General features: G+C 39.7%; 2 long non-coding RNA genes across 2 annotated transcripts; both read right to left on the bottom strand.

Annotated features, from left to right (window-relative positions):
• Nucleotides 1-11,056: 11,056 nt before the first annotated feature.
• LOC118784034 lies at nucleotides 11,057-12,381 on the bottom strand. Its single transcript, XR_005005222.1, has 3 exons — nucleotides 12,329-12,381; nucleotides 11,387-11,444; nucleotides 11,057-11,224 (listed from the first exon to the last, which is right to left on the bottom strand). It is a non-coding gene; the product is annotated as an uncharacterized LOC118784034 (long non-coding RNA).
• A 533-nt stretch (nucleotides 12,382-12,914) lies between these two features.
• Nucleotides 12,915-13,534, bottom strand: LOC118784035. Its single transcript, XR_005005223.1, has 3 exons — nucleotides 13,416-13,534; nucleotides 13,166-13,222; nucleotides 12,915-12,968 (listed from the first exon to the last, which is right to left on the bottom strand). It is a non-coding gene; the product is annotated as an uncharacterized LOC118784035 (long non-coding RNA).
• Between the last annotated feature and the right edge of the window lie 3,818 nt (nucleotides 13,535-17,352).

The following is a 17,352-nucleotide window of genomic DNA, read 5'->3' on the forward strand; positions in this document are numbered from 1 at the left end:
CCTTGCCTTCCAACAAGTGTCTGATCTAGACAAATAATTCTGTATCTGTACTTTTCTCCTCACGGAAGACTGAAAGCAGAACTTGTAGCACTGGATGATGATGTCACAGAGTGGTTTGACCTTGGAGTCTATAAAGGGCCAATACAGTACTTTGTGTGGAAAAAACTTGAAGAAGTCATCCATCCAGGTGAGAAACAGTAGCCTGCACAAGCAAGCTGGATTCTGCAGTATGGCACATTTCTTTTTCTACAAGCTCTGCATAAAACTTATATGTGCATGTGGTTAGAACATCAAAGTCTGGGTGGTCGCCAGTTCTAATTATAGGTGGGACACTGCTGTTGAATATGGTAATTTCATTAGCTGCTAAAGGAAAACACCCAACTGCATGCACGTTACACAATGTGCAAGGTGTAATCTGTCAAACTGTAAGCACTCAAACATGACCTGGATAAGCCTTTTACTATGTGAATGTGTAATGCAATGTATGTACTGACTGAACTAACAAAGTCAGGGTCAACACGGTAGTATTAGAGTATTAAGTTATTATTTACAGTCATAGTTTTGATTACAGTTTCAAATAAATATATGAGGTGAGTAAGGCTAACAGCCCCCAGTATTATACTGTGTGATGAATTTGCCATGTACCATGCTGCAGTCATTGGGTACTGTATACAGTATTTCTGCATGTATGGTGCTAAAAACCACATCCTGTTATTGCCCTGAGTCATGGTTTTGTCAATGGAAACAGGAAACGGCAGGTGTGCATTTGTATATATTTGCTTCACAAACAGGAAGCCCATGAATAGACACTATCTTTCACCAAGCAAATTTATTGTAGATACAAGTTGCATCTCTTCAGTGGAAGATGAACAGTTAAGTTTATTCATAAAAAAAATACTTTGCTTCACTACTTACTGTATGTTTTGTAATGGCTTCTATTGCATTTTCTCATTTTCTCTGTATCAACACCCATTTTACCTTATGTTTTTTAAGCTTCATCATGTTGCTTTTTAAATAGTGACCAGGACTTTCACAGACAAGGATTAAGAAGTGTACTGATATTTCCAATATGAGCTGTAACTAGCCTGGTATTCCGGAAAAAAGTCATGTACTTGAAATCGCCTCTGAAGCACTTCAAGCATAAGCACATATACATGTATAAGTACATTTTGTACAGTTTGGCAGGCTTAACACACATTTACTTTAAAGCTTGATGAATGCATACTAATACTGCATTGTTCCGACTCGTGACAGCATCAGACCCAGATTATGTTGCTCATGCCCAGAACAAGTATCAAATGCTCTTATTAATACATGTTAGATTTTTAACCAACCTTGGGCATGAGTTCTTGCTGTGCAGTATTACCAGTTCCGGCTGAAGATGTACAGTACCGAACTGCGCAAGAGTATGATGTTAATTAAATAACTTCCATCATGCTTTGTGATACTATGGTTAGTACATAAAAGAGAAAGAGAGACATATGGTACAGATTGCTGTTTAACTCCACTGGAAGAGATTGCTGTCAGGAAAGATATCCAATCACAATTTCACCTGGGCACAGTTTGACTTGAGAAGGTGAGTTCAAATTAGTTTTGGGGAGGAAGAAAGCATCCAACAGAGAGGACACAGCACCTGGCGCTGGCAAGATGTGTGAGTCTTGTGATCATCATTATCTGGGGCGAATGTGATGTTACTGAAGCGTGGTTGAATCTGTAAATAGTACATGAGTGTTCCAGCTTTGTTCAAACTCAGATTTTAGCAAAGCTTACGAATTTAAACATTGCCAACTACGACGAGAACTTGCAAATCAGTAGGAGCTGATTGATTACACGTTATTGCGTGTGGGTTAGTCAGCAGATCACTAGATGACTGCATGTTTTTTCAATCTCTCCTCTCTCTCCCTTTGCTGTTTCATTCTTGAAGGATAAGAGTAATGTAATCTACAAAAAAGAGGAAAAAATGATGTTCAAACTAAATGTCTTTTTCAGCCTGGCTATCTCCAGATCTCATAAAGCTTCCTAGACTGGGCACTGAGTTTTGTGGTTTTAATTCTAACTTCAGTCTGCATCAAGACTGAAACCTGAACATGCTGAAATTTGAACAACAATATGAACCACAAATGAGCCATGATGTGATGTTGATGAGGAAGTTTTAACACTGGGAGTGTTGCAGACTATATTTTTAATTTATCTATGATCTTTGTAACTTGTGGTTTTTTGGTTTCTTTGTTTCCTCATTTCTCCTTTTCCTTCTCTATTTTTTTGTTGTCAAGTAAATATGGAGAGCTCTCCCCCATACATGCATAAACATTTCAGTTGTAGCAATCCATCTGCCATTTCCCCTGTCTTTCAGGTCTCTGCTCTTTGACCCTTGACTCAACCACTGCCAATCCCTTCCTGTCTCTCTCTGATGACCTCACAACCACTCGCTACAGCCACACCCCCAGAGAAGAGTTACCTGCTGGGGAGGCCCGCTTTGAGTTCAGCCCCTGTGTACTGGCTAAATGTGGCTTCTCCTCGGGCCGACACTACTGGGAGGTGGATGTTGGAGACCAGGCAGATTGGGACCTGGGTGTAGCTGGTGAGACAGCAGAGCGGGATGGCTGGGTGGTGCTGTCCACTGACAATGGATACTGGACTGTGGGTAACAAGGACGTGAGGAGGGTTGGTGTGTACCTAGATTACGAGGCAGGGCAGTTGTCCTTTTACAATACTGAGGACATGAGTCCCCTGTTCTCCTACTTAGGAGAAAAATTCACAGAAACACTGTACCCATTCTTCTATCCCAGTGCTGATTCCAATGCCCAGCCACTGAGGTTGCTCAACCCAAGATATTAGGATTATGCTGCAACTTACGTTTGATAAATTTCTTGTTTTATATAATATTTTGCTGACAGATACCCCAAATTGTGAAGAACGGAGCATAAAATTACAACATGCACCATTCTGCTGCCCCAAAGTGAGTGTGCCTACTCAGCTTCAAATGTAAAGTACTAGCCTAGTACTCAGCCTTACAGCATTAATGTTTATCCTGTGTTGTTCCTTGTACACATATTACCTTTTTATGCAGAGATGTTGATTCATTCCTTGTTCGTTTTGAAACAGGCTTTTCAATGGGCAAACAGCACTTCGTATATTTCAATCATGTTTAACCCATGTCAATTGCTTTGCATGTCAAGCTGGCTAAGGGATTAAATAATATCAGCACAATTCCCCCTCTATTGCTCACTTTTCAAGATTTTTCAGTGCTGCACATATACCTAGTTAGATTATAAACTACTTTTTATCTTACCGTAACGCAGTACCAACAGATTGTTCATAAATTGTTGGGTCAAAACTGGCAGATTCTCTGCGTTGTGTAAACATAATCCAACAGCAAAGATTTATCAATAAAAACTGTAAATACATGTGTTCCTCTGAGGCTGACTACTGTATTTTTGGTTGTGAAGGAAGCCACCTTTTTTCAGTTATTTACAGCAGTTCTCACCAGTCACATGAATTTGGGGATTAAAGGTACTATACCTGTAGGGTCTATTAAAGTATGACATGCTTGAGAATATGCATCACTTTAATTGAAACGTGTTTTATTTATTTATATCTTTGACTTTCATATGAAAATCACATGACACATTCAACTGTTTCCTAACTTGGTCTTGGTCTGTATTACTGAAGTGATACACAACAAGATGAAAAGCTGCACAGTACACAGACAGAAAGGCAGGGGGCAGTATGGAGCAATAGATGAGAACATGGCACAATGCTTCCAAAGTAAGATGCTCACTATTCTGTGTTCTCAGTGCTGCACTCACCAAGATACTATACTGTGATGGATGTAAGAGTTGCACATCAGCTAATCAGCTGGACATAATAGCCAGTTATTATTAATTTGTGATTCTTAGCTTTATTATATCATATCTGTAATAATGGCAAGATCAGTGTGAAATGTACAGATCATGTAGAGGTAAATAGAAACCAGTGCCTGTAAAATTAGCAAAAGAAGCTCCACAACTTCAAGATGATACAGAGAAAGTACTAGACAGTAGGATGTATGTATTTGAGTCAATTATGTATTTGTACTTGGAATGGAGTTGAAAGTCACTATCCTGCATAATATACATTTGAAGGAATTTGCTATGCAAAAGCTATAAATCTTTAGCTATAAAATCTTTTCATAATACAAAAGAATAACATCATCTACTAGGGTGTAGTACACTGCAACACAAGTATAGCAAATGTGTGTACACATAACTTATGAAACGAGTATGAGAACAGGGACATTTTTGTCAAACCTGAGTAGAGATTACATAGTTTTTGGACAAGTTTGACTCCTCCCACTGGTTAAACACAGTTTTGTATACTTTTTTTTGACTATACCAACAAGGGTGTGTTTTTCTCAGACTTCACCTCATCTCAAGAGGTTTGGATCTCTATCACAAGGAAATGGGATTTCGGTCTTTGGAGTTTTGGACAAAAGAAAGACAGAGAAGAAGCATAAATGAGTGCTTGTTGGACAAAACAGCATTAAGGTGGACAGGCTGATCTCTAAGCTATTACTCACCGATCACAGGCACCAGAGTCACGAGGTAGTAGTTGCCCAAGTTCACCAACAAGCTTACTCATCGATAACTGCAAGGGAGGGAACTTCGACTCTGTCTCGTTTACCTCTCTTTCCCCAATACACAGTGAACCCCCCCCATGATCCAATCATTTTACTGTTACCGTACTCTGCATCAACTCCTCAACTGGTGTTTGCAATGACCTCTTATGTTAACATGGCCTCCATTGTGTACACATTACTACTTTTATCCATATTTAAAAATGGCAGAAACACAGAAAGAAATGCTGTAGCTACATACCTCTGGCTTAGTGCTGACATGTCTCACCAATATTTCAATCAATATGTTCAGGTCAGAGACAGAGATAAGGCAAGAAACAGTGAAAGAGATGGGATGCTGCGTAAGCTTAGAGAATACAATGCAGATACAAAAAGTGAGTGAGGATATACAATGCAAAGACTGACAAGAGAAAAGAAAGACGATGGAAACATGAGGATTAGAGGACAGAGTGAGTGATGTAAACTGAAAGAGTGCTGGGGTTTACCTTCACATTATTTTTAGGGTTAAGTGTGGGACAATTTTAAGAGCAGGAAAAATAAGAAGAGATTATATACATTGGCATTTCTCCTCTTTTACAGAAGTTAGGGGAAGCAATCACAAGGACAAGATTGTCATTTCCTGGGCATGGGTTATGAATGCATCTATATAAATACAGCTGACCAAAGGAAATGACACATTAAGAAGAGAAGGAAGAGAGAGACTGAAAATGGCTGGTTTGTATGTAAGCATGTGTCTCTTGGGTGTGTTGCTGGCAGGATTTGGATGCAAATCATCTGGTAATTAGCTGTTGAGTATGCTTGAGTATGATAGACTCACTATTTATTTCACTGTCAAAGAGTACTGTCTTAGATGGCAATATGTAAGAATGGGTATTAGCATTTTAAGTGAGGGTTCAGATCTTGTATGTTCTACCAATGAGTACTGTATATGATACAATATCTAATGTGGCACTATTGTACATATCTTTTTTTCTGTTATACCCTACGCTCTCATTTTCTGCATTGAATTTTGTCTCATTGTACATCTAGTTTTTACCGTCTTTTTACTTTCTGATACGATGCCCTCTCTTCTCCCAGCTGGGACAATAGTCTTCTCTTCTGTAGGAGACCACGTGGCTCTGCCTTGTGGCACAAATGTCCACAGATCCTGCTCAACAATAGCCTGGAAGCTGAAGGAAAGGTTTGACTTTTTTCTGGATGTGGTCCAGTCTGGGAAGGTGATAGCAAATGACTTGGAGAGAACCATGAGACTGCGGGTGGGTCAAGACTGCGCTCTGCACATATCAAACCTGAGGACAGAGGACGGTGGACAGTACATTTGTGAAGATGAAGCCACCAATGCAACCACAACTCTTCAGCTGCTCATCAGTACGTTCATATGGTTTTCATTATTAACAGCAACAGCACTTGAGAACAGTGTCTCATACAAATCAAGATGTTTTTCTTAAAAATACATAGATTATGAATTATGCATACAATGACATCTGAGAGGATGTTAATATGTATCTGTGGGTGAGTGAAATTTGTCAGTAATGTAGGGTTTGGGCTTAGGACTCTGGGGTAATGACTCAAGGGGTAAAAAGGGGTGTTTACTTTTTAGTTTTGCTGCAGCAAAAAGTGCTGTTTTCATTGTGTTTCTCAATAATGAACAAAAAGGAAGCACCATACATTGCTCTGGGTAATAACTACTTGTAAATGTAAATGGCTAATGCATTTTTTCCCAACCAGTCACAGTGACCCCAAGCACTCCCCTGAACACACACACGAGCACCTCTCTGCACTGTTACCTGACTACCGCCGTTGGCTATGTGTGGTGTAACCACAGCGGGATGAGTGTGCACTGGGTGAGTGAAATGGGCACTAAGCTACAGGGTGACAGGTATAAGATCTCCAGAATATCTCCCTGCTACTCCGTTTTGACGTTGACACTCCGAAGGACAGACCATAAAAGGCATTGGAAGTGTCAGCTGACCGAGGGGACAGAAGTGAAGGCCACATACAGCTATATCACCACACTCACAGGTATTCAAAGTTTGGCATTCTGGAATGTTGTGGAAAAGTGTACCTGACCAAAGCCAAGCTACACCTGCTTCTTATGTCTGATACGGACAGCTAACGAAAGACACAATTCAAAAACAAAGAGAATGTTCTGTTTTTCAGAAATGTTTTCTGTTTTATTGTTCTGCATATTAAATTGCAACTAATCAAGATACAAAATAGCTGTATAAGCAGGAATAATGTTTATACAGGTATACATAGTTTATCCTTAACTATACATATTGGGCATGCACTGAGTATAAATATTGTGTTTATAGTATCCTCTGCATGCTAGGATTATGAAAAAACAGCAGCATTTTTCAAATGCTTTTTACTGCTTCTTAGAAAACATCAAAAATATCAAGTATTACAATAAAAATTCTAAAAATGTGTTAATTTAAGTGGATTACATGCAGCAACAATGCAAAATGTTAAGTTAATTTAAACTGAAGAGGAATCCATCCATTTTGGAAAGTCAAAATGGTGTTTGAAAAGGTAGAAAAGTAACTATTCTCTGTAGTGAGTAACATGCAAGACAGGGCTGAATCATGCAATGCAAGCACTAAAGCAGAGAAAATGGAAGTGTAGTAATTCTGTGTCTCACTTCCTGTGCCTTGAATTTATTGAAGTGATACTGACATGGTTTTATAGTTTTTCTAAAACCACCAAAATGAAAAGAGTTGGTCAGAGTTGTCATGACTTTCTTTAATCAAATGGTCTAATAATTCATAAAAAAAAAAACCCATCTATTCATGGGAAGGACTTTTACTTCTTGTTTGGAACATTCAGTGACTTTCACATCACTGCGGGTAAAAGTGACAGTTCTGCCAGGGTATTTGAATATGAGGGCAGTTGTATCTTCCATGTCTGTGAAGACTGGTAATGAGATCAGGCCCTGTAAACCATAACCACTCTACATATACAGTACATATGCTGTACAAACATCCTGCAGCCATGGGGCTCTGCATGGCGGCTGTAATAGCACTGCCATTCTCTGGGGTTGAGAGAGATTAATAGCAACATAACAGAAAGATGCCATTTGTCTTATTCTGTAGTGTGCCCATATTTGATCTTTTCTGAGTAGCTTAGAGTATATGCCTCCTTTCTATGTCCTTCTATCCCAGATGGTGTAGAGGAGATGTTTGCAGCAGTGGGAGGGTCAGTGACATTGCCCTGCGCCGACTGCACCTCTCCTGGTGTGGGAGGAAGACTGGTGTGGTCTTTGGGAGGGAAGGCCCTGTTTAGTCAGTCCCCCGACGGTGACGTCACAGAACTGGACAGCAGAGAGCTCCCGGGGTTTACAATGAATCCAGACTCTTCGCTCATAATAAAGGCAGCAACGACAGCGCATTCTGGGTACTACCAGTGCGTACATGTCAACGGCTCAGGCTTCAACTCGACACATAGAAGAATACTGCTGCATTTACTGGAGGGTAAGTAGAAGACATTCCAAGGGGTTGAAAGGTTCATAAATCCTTTACTCAGAGATGTGCTGTAACCACCTGCATCCACGTTAGAGGGGTTTAGTAACTTTATTTCTGTATTTTATCGAGTTTTAAATTATCAAATATGTTATGATAATAGGATAATGAATTAAAAAATAGCGAAAAACTACAGCTGCTGGCTATTTCCACGCTGATGTCAAGCTTTAAATTGGACTTAGCACTGTATACCCATAAGCATGCGAATGAGATACAAGTAATTGTTGGTAAATCAGTGTTTATGTACACGTCTGCATTATATAAATTGTGCACTGATTATTTCTAATGCATATAGTTGGGTGGGGGTGAAAATTTATTCACACTCCATCCCACCCTATATGATGCATGATAGCAATTTTGTGGAAGACTGATCAGGAAACATCAGTTAAAGTGGAGAGGTAAGGCTTTATTCCTCAATATTGACTCTCTTCCTTTTCCCCCTTAGTGACTGCAGACCACACTGGTGACTCTCAGCAAAACTTCAATTACACCTTGACCTGCTCCCTTACGTGTGCGGACGGCTGCGACAAAGACCTGAATTTGACGTGGAGTCGCAGCGCAGTAGGCCATCAACAGGGCGGCGCCATTGTTCAAAGAAACAACACTCTAATTTCTCAGCTGTTTGTCCCAGAACTTCAGGCCTCAGAGACGGTTGCGTGCATTGTGCTGAGGGAAGGAGTGGAGAAAGCCAGACAAGGGTGGCCAATTCAACATGGTAGGAATTTGCTTCATTCTACATTCCACTCCACAGATTCCAGACTTCGAATGTCTCTGCAGTGTCTTTACAACATTACCTTGTGGCTGCAGTTCAGTTTAACTACATTTGCCCTGAAATTTGAACCAAATAACTGTTTTTGATACCCAGTGATTTTCACAACTTTGACTGACCTACAGTGATGTGTGATAAAGAAGTACTTTTCTGTCATTCAAATTCATGTACCTAGCCAAGTTCCAGCCTCAGTGCCAAAGTGACTGCAGATTACCTCTGCTCTAAGTTTTACTGTTTGATGGTGATGGGTTGTCTCTCTCTGTGTATCTCTCTGTGTTAGTGCCGCATGCTGTGACCATCGCAGTGTTCTGTGTCCTTCTACTGGCACTGGCGCTCTGTGCTGCTGGTGTGGGAATTTATTGGAAGAGGTGTCAAGAAGCAAACACTGGTATGCCACTTCTGGATGGCTATGTGTGGCTTGCAGTTGGCACTGCTCATCAACTAATTAACTCAATTATCCTAACAGAATTGGAGTAAAATCCAGTTTGTGTATGACCCTCTAAAAATGAGGTTTTACATTCCTGATGTACAATAAATCTCCTGTCTGGAGTCAGTGCTATAGGTGAGCAGAATGCAGGCATGTTGCCCAGTAATGATCTGGAGATTGGTAGGAAGTGACTAGCCAGTCATACCTGGGGAAACTCAACATTCCTCTATGCAAGGGGATGTTTCCATTTTAGATAAATGTCACCATCAAACTCAGACTCAATGATTTATGTATTTGCTTTGGTTGTGAGAAATACAAACTGTGTGGGAATAATCTTAAGATTTATGCCTAAATAAAGTTTCAAAAGGTTGTTGTTGCTGTTACCACTGACTGCACATAGATAATATATAGTACATATATACCGGAAAAGAGTATTACTAATTTTTATTGCAAGTTTAAAGTTTGTAATACTTGTTTTTTCTGTCTCTCAACTATTTCTCTTATAGAATGTGTATATGGCAATACTAGGATGGTCAGCAATGTGAGTAACTCATTAATTTATTTATTTGCTATCATTTATTTTCAATCACCAAATCCCCGGTCCTGAATACAAGTAAACATTTATTTAACTTTGTATTTTCAGGACAATCCCTTAATGGGATAATCCTGTGCATGGTTTGCAATAAGAAGGACTCATGCGCTACAGTGATTGGACACTCTGCCACTGATGTCTCTCTTCTTGTGTCTGTAGGTGCCTCTTTATGAAGAGTGTGGAGAGCCAGCCTACAGCAGGGCAGAGAGAGGGAGCTCAGAACAAGACCAGTTGCAAATGGTCAATACCATTTATGCTCTCCAATCATGACACTGTCTGCCCTCGACCCCTCTCCTCCTGACTCTTTACTGTTGAAAAACATTTGTTGTTAGTGTCATCTTCGTAATTATGAACTTCACTCACAAGAACACAATGGGCCACTTTCAAGTCTTGAACATGAAACTAGGTCCGGTCCTTGTTAAGTTCACATGAAACAGCATGAGCAGGGGACAGCTACAGTGAAGCCACAGTTACAGAAATGATACCTGGCACGGAAATAAAACCAGCCAAGCTGACTGACTGAGTCGGTGTCTCCACATCAACATTTGGGAGGGAAAGACAATCAGCAGTTGTACTGATACGGGTTTTGAAAGGAATATGATTTATTGTTGTATTTATTCCATGGCATCCTATTTTTTCTAATGTGACACAAATAAGTACTTCTAAAGAACGGCCTTATTTACTTGGCTCCATCTGAGTCTTCTATATTACTCCAGGCACGTGTAAAATAGCAGAAATATAGAGAGCAACAGATATAGATATAGATACAGATAGAGAGCAAAAGGGCTATACATAAGAGGTCTTTATTAATTGCTCTAATACAGTTTCCCCACATACACTTTAATGTGTGACCATGATCTTGCAAGATGTATGACAGAGGTGCAGCAATCAGATGTAATTAATTGATAACAGCTAGCAGAGACAAACCCCCAAAGCAGGGTTCACGCATGTCTGTGAAATACTGTGATAATCAGTATTATGCAATATATACATGTATATATGCAAAATATGCCAAAGCTATTTTTATTAGAAAATGTGTTTGAAATATGATATGAAAATGTAATACTTTCATGACCAATTGTTAGACATATACTTAAATATAACATTTATAACATCTTAACAGGCACATCTATATTTAAAAGGCCATATCCGGTTAGTAACCAAAAAAGTGTGTGTGTGTGTGTGTGTGTGTGTGTGTGTGTTTTGGAGGGGGACTTTATAGCCATGATTCTGGGCAGAAAACAAGAGAGAACCATTAAAGGTAACATAAGATCTGGCTTCTCTTCTCTGTGGCTTTCAGCTGCTAAAAACAAAACAAACAAAAACACAAAATCCCATGAGACAATGTGAAAAGATGGCTGTTGGTGAAGTGTCACAGTATTGTTCCTACTGTATTGTTTCTGTGAGTGGGAGGAGTGAAATTAAATGGTGTGGCACTATACGTCAGCACAATGCATGAACTCACAAGGTTTCTTCCTGTGACTCGCCCTGAGCAAGAACATAGAGAGTACAGGGCAAAACATCTGCAGAGGAGAAAAGAGACGTTTTTGGTTAAAAAGGCTTTAAAGAAGTGGTAAACCTCTGACAGAAGTATGTCTTAGCTCCATTTTACCCTTAAGCCCATGTTAATATTAACATTTCATATGGGTAATTGCTTACAAAGAGAGGTAAACACTTGTTAAGTAGCAATGACATGTAAAATAAACTCAGACAGGCTGGTAATAAATATGAATTTTTCATCAGTCACAGAAAATGTGAAGAGAATCCATTTATTTATGTTATGAATTTGTAAGTGTGTGCATTCATTAAGAAAATTTGGTCTGTAAAACAAATCTTTGTCACAGCCAGCTATGAAAGTTAGGATAATCATTGTAATGTATGGGTTGCTGTATTCAACTTTCCTCATTTTCCATCATTACCATAGCTTGGTGAAACCTTATTCACCTGGATTATTAATGCAATGTGAAAGAGACACAAAGTATTGTCTGTGGAAATTAATCTAGAGAGCTGTACTGAGATATCAGTAACCTTTGATGAGATTTTTGTGGCCTAATTTTCATTGTGGATCTGACACCAGTTTAATCAAGGTTGCATTTTTCACAAGAATATTAGTAGTAGGAGTAGTAGTGGTTGTAGTAGTAGACATATTGTGATTATTGTTATTGTTGATGGTGGTGTTGTTATCATAAGCAGAGCTACACATACACCTTTAACCAAAGTTACTTTATTTGCTTAAATTTTAGATAATCCAATCACACGTAGTGTTATCTTAGGCTGTGTAGCGAAGGGTGAGAGCAGTCACCCCACAGCACTCCGTCACAGGCTGGTTCTGGTGTCCATGAATTTGCCAAATTTTTGCTGTTGTTTGGCATTTCATTCTTGCATTTCATCCACCAAAGTGGCCTACCTGAGTTTTGACAGTGTATATCTTCGTAAGGGCTGTCTGCAAGCTCCTCTTCTTCCCGATAGACAGAAGAGATCCACCATTACTAAAAGAATCTCTCTTAAGTAGTTCTTATTAAAGAATGAATGAGCCTTCACTTTGTGCCTGTCACTAGAATTAAAGAAGAAACTGCATATCCACTTTGTATACACAATATAGCATATATTTTTCATATATATTCTGATCAAGTCATTTACATGGATTTCTGTTGAAATCTATGCATGCAATGTGAATAATATGTTGAGGGTTCCCCTATTTCAGCAGGTAGTAAAGCATTCCTGGATTTATTCACTTTTCTCTGTACAATTCATTCATCTGCCCACTGATAATTACATCTGTGTCTATGCTGTATTTTGCTTTATGACACAACTGCCTTGTATTTTTCCCTTTTAACCTCTGAACTGTATCAGAAGATCACAAACACAATATAAAAACATATCTTACTCTGACAGAACTTCATAGTATATGTTTGTACCTGAGTGTATATGCTGGCGGCGTCTGATGTAAATTGCTAATCCCGCCATAGCAATGAAAATGCACACAGACACAGCTGAGGTCACCACAATGACCACACTTCCACTGGCCTCCTCCTTCACTATTGTATCTGTGGTAATCATCGGTATAGAAAAAAACTCAGGAACACATTTACACAGTAATGATTTATACATGATTAATACACACTGCAACTGCATGGTGATGAATAACATTGCAATAGGCTGTGATAGTGACAAGAGGCCTTGCTCGTCCTGCATACAGCTATGGACTGACTTATACGTCAGACAACAATGTAGCGTTCTTTACCTGTTATTGCACTGGTTACATTTGGTGAGCTTGTCATGATCACTTCTGATTCTAAGTCTGCAATGAATTAGGATGAGAAGGGCACAGTCAAAATCCTAGCTCAATCCAGCAAATAGTGATGATACAAGTAGTTATAATGGTGCACATACACAAGCATACACAACAGGATGCCCAAAGAAAATTCATGTATGCCACGACAGTGGCACACATTATCAGAGAGTGTCAGGCAAATAGACACACGAGCACCCACCTCTCACAACGAGCTTCATATCTTTACAGTGATGTTGCTTCCCCACGTGAATGTCACACCTGTACCATTCGGTATCACTGTATTCCAGCCCAGATATGGTTAATGATGCATTACCTGCCTTGGGGTCCCCTGACAGTCTCACCCTTCCTCGCAGAGGAATTGGAGCATAGGAGTTTTGAGAGGTATTTGTGTGAGGGTATTGGAGTATGAGGGGCATATGATCTCCCTGAACCAATTTCCACCTGACCTCTGGAGTTTGTGTATTTCCTGGCTTACTCATAACAGTGCATGGTAGGGTAACTGTTGTGTTCACCACTGCCTTGATAGAGGGTACAACTGCACAATCTTCATGGAAAAAGAGGAAATAAATATTATGTTAAATACAAGTACTGCTCAAAGAGCATGTATTATAATTAGAGGAAAGGAGATTAAGTGGTAGGCTAATATTGGCTAATATTAAACAAACAACTTATTTATTCTTCCAATTCATCAAAAACATCACAAGCAAAAATAAAATACTTAAGAGGTAATGAATGTCCTTTACCTTTGACCTTTAAAGTGACATTACTGATCATCACACAGTCCCATCCATCCCAGATCTCACAGGTGTACGATCCCCTATCAGATTTTTTTACATTCTTTAAGGAGAGAGACATGTTCCCCACTTTCGCACCCTCCTCTCCCCACTGAAGGGTTGCTCGGGCCCTCAATGAGGGCTCCAGGCCTGACCCCAGAGCCTGCTTTGGCCAGGTCAGAACTATATCTTGTTGGTTTGCTGATGTGCTTCTAGTCCATTTCATTCTGTACTGGCCTGATTGTGTACTGACAGCTGGAAAAAAACAGGGAAGTTCTGCAATGCCTCCCAAAGCAGTGGACACTACAGGCATAACAACCTCTTTACAGGAAATGTGCAGTTCAGCTTAAGGGAGAGGAAGAGAAAAAATATTAAATGAGCCACCATCCACAGTGTTCCCTGCTGCACAGATGCCATTTTCGAAGTCTGAAGAGGTATCATTCATAGGAATTCATTACACGTTTCCTGCTATTGCAATGTTGGCTTTGTCACAGCAAGGAGGGACTGCTATTTTATCTCATTAGCTATATATATATATTTTTTTTTTGAAAATTTACAACATTGCATTCTGTAAGCCTTGATAAAATTTGATTTGACACAATTATGGAATGGACCAAGAAAAAAATGAAATAGTTGCCTTGGTGAAGTTTGGAAAATGTTTCTAAATGCTCGTGTGTCAAATAACCAACATTATATTACATAATTGCCTCTATCTTATTCCACATGCTCTTTTCCCTTTTCCATACATTACATTTGAAGTTATTGTTATATAAATTGGTCAGGAAAAAATAATGATAGTATGTCATTATAAAAGGTACCACAAACAAAGGCTTCTCACAGCAGAAGTGACAGGACTAACTTGCTGATCACCATCAGTATTTCTGTTTACTCAACGAAGCTAGTCACTGCACATTACAAAGTAGGTGTATTGAATTTATTTTACTAGCAGCAATTGTGGTAATCATAATTCTTAATGTACAACATCATTAATTTTCGACATTTTCACATTAATGATCAAGTTCCTCTCTCCAATGGACTATACAGAATAAAATTGAACCATACCCTACATTACATACACTTTCAGATTTTAAAGCATGTCACACTGGAGTTATGTGGACTGAAACAACAAATACTTACTGAAGCACGTAGGAGGTCCACTGATTATCATTAGAATTAATAGCAGTAAATAATTACACAGAGGCATTGCCCTGTTCATCTTTAGCAGCGTTGTAGATTCCAGTCACTTTGTTTCACTCTCTTTAAATCTATCCTCCCATTTCAGTGGACTTACAGCTCAGCTTCTGCTTTCAGTTCTCCTTACCAGTCAATCAGGTTTCTGTTTGATTAGACCCTAACTAGTAACATAACATTAACCCCTTTGACATGCTAGGATTGTGGGGAACGCTGGACTGTAAACTGCTGTGGTGGTGCATGTAATTCTGGTCATCTCAAGACTGGACTACTGCAATGCTCTCTTGGCTGGCCTACCTGCATGCACTATTAAGCCTCTGCAGTTGATACAGAAGGCGGCTACATGTCTGGTTTTCAACCAACCAAAAAGGGCTCACATTACACCTCTCTTGGTCTCACTCCACTGGCTCCCTGTAGCTGCCTGTATTATGTTCAAGACCTTGATGCTTGCACACAGGACCAACAAAACTGCACCTACCTACCTGAACTCACTACTGCAAGCCTATGTTGCCTCCTGCCTGCTACGCTCTGCTACCAAATGGTGTCTGGTGGTCCCATCGCATCACAGTGCAAAATCACCATCCAGAACTTTCTCTGCCATTGTCCCCTGATGGTGGAATGAACTTCCACACTTCATCCCTCTCTGTCTTCAAGAAACATATGAAGACACAGCTCTTCCGCTCTCACTCAGCGCCTGAAACACTACGCCTTAAAGGAATTTCTTCTGTCTCAAAACTTTTTCCGACTAAACTTGTAAAGTAAAAAAAAAAATACAATCTATTGGTTTAACACTTGTTATCTCTACCAGCTAGCTTGTATCCTTATCTGGCCAACCATTGAAACCTGGTCATACAGCGCTTCTAATATTGTTGACACCTTATGGTTTTTTTGCTTGTGTTGTATTCTACCTCATTTGTAAGTCACTTTGGATAAAAGCCTCTGCCAGATGAATAAATGTAAATGTAAATGTAATGAATTTCAGTAATACATAACTGAATCAGGCACAGAACGTTACAGTGAATCCCATTCAAACTGGGGAAACAATGAAGAAAATAGTTTGTTGGAGCATTGCCCCTCGTATCAGAAGGACATGTACCTGTAACCCAGATGTGACGTCATGGTAAGGCCAAACTTCACTAAAATTTCTCTGATAAAAATCCAGTTACTTTCATGGGTAAATATGATAATTGTGGGTCATACAAGTAACCCTGAATGAGTCTATTTGCCAAGATATCACACAGTAGAATAGCAATGGAATTGTATGTCTGGAAATGTATATTTAAAGAACGTTTTGTAAGGAATAATATCATGTGGGTCAAAAGGAGCAAGGTACATCACTTACAACAGGGTGAGCAGACCCATTTCAGATATGACCCTACCATCAAGACACACCGCTGATCCTGGATGTCAGGAGGGAAGAGGCTGAACCCCTTTTCATTGCTGAAGTGTAGCATGTTGGACAATGGAGAGAGAACCAGCTCCAAAAGGTTGTTACAGGCAATAGTTACAATTTGAAGTCGTGACATTCTAGCATTTTTTTTCTATTCAATCAACTGAGACTGTGGCTTCTTTTATCCCTGCCCCTGACCTATTTCCTAACCCCAACTTCTTTCTGTTTTAGCAGGACCTAACCTGGACCATTTTTTCAGTTCTCTTAAGGTGGGTTTATTTTCATGGAGGGATGGTAAAACTCAAAAGAAACAACAGCTTTTCTTTTTCAACAAACCAGTAAAATGCATTTTCCTGCCCTTTAGACTGTGTGCTGCCTTCTCTCTGTCCAGCCCCAGAGGCAGTGTGATTCCATGCCATAGACATTTTAAAGTGTGCTGATACCTTAGCGAGGAGGTGGGGATGCATGCCTTCATTGCACGTCTGATAGCTGCAGCACACCCCCACACTGCCAGAGCCACAAACAATGAGGACACTGGAGAGATAAGTCATTCTGGCATTTCAAATGACTTTATGTATCTTTTATGATGAGGAAGACCTGTCATGGTATTCATGGTTTAACTCTATACTATATCATTCCTTCCTTTTCTCCTTTCTTCCATTGCTAACAACCATGTGCATGATTGTGTGTGTGTGTGTGTGTGCAAGTATGCGTGTTTGTGTGTGTGTGCAAGTATGCGTGTTTGTGTGTGTGTGTGTGTGTGTGTGCAGGTATCCGTGTGT

The sequence above is a fragment of the Megalops cyprinoides genome, chromosome 10 (genome assembly GCF_013368585.1).
Source record: "Megalops cyprinoides isolate fMegCyp1 chromosome 10, fMegCyp1.pri, whole genome shotgun sequence".
NCBI lineage: Eukaryota > Metazoa > Chordata > Actinopteri > Elopiformes > Megalopidae > Megalops > Megalops cyprinoides.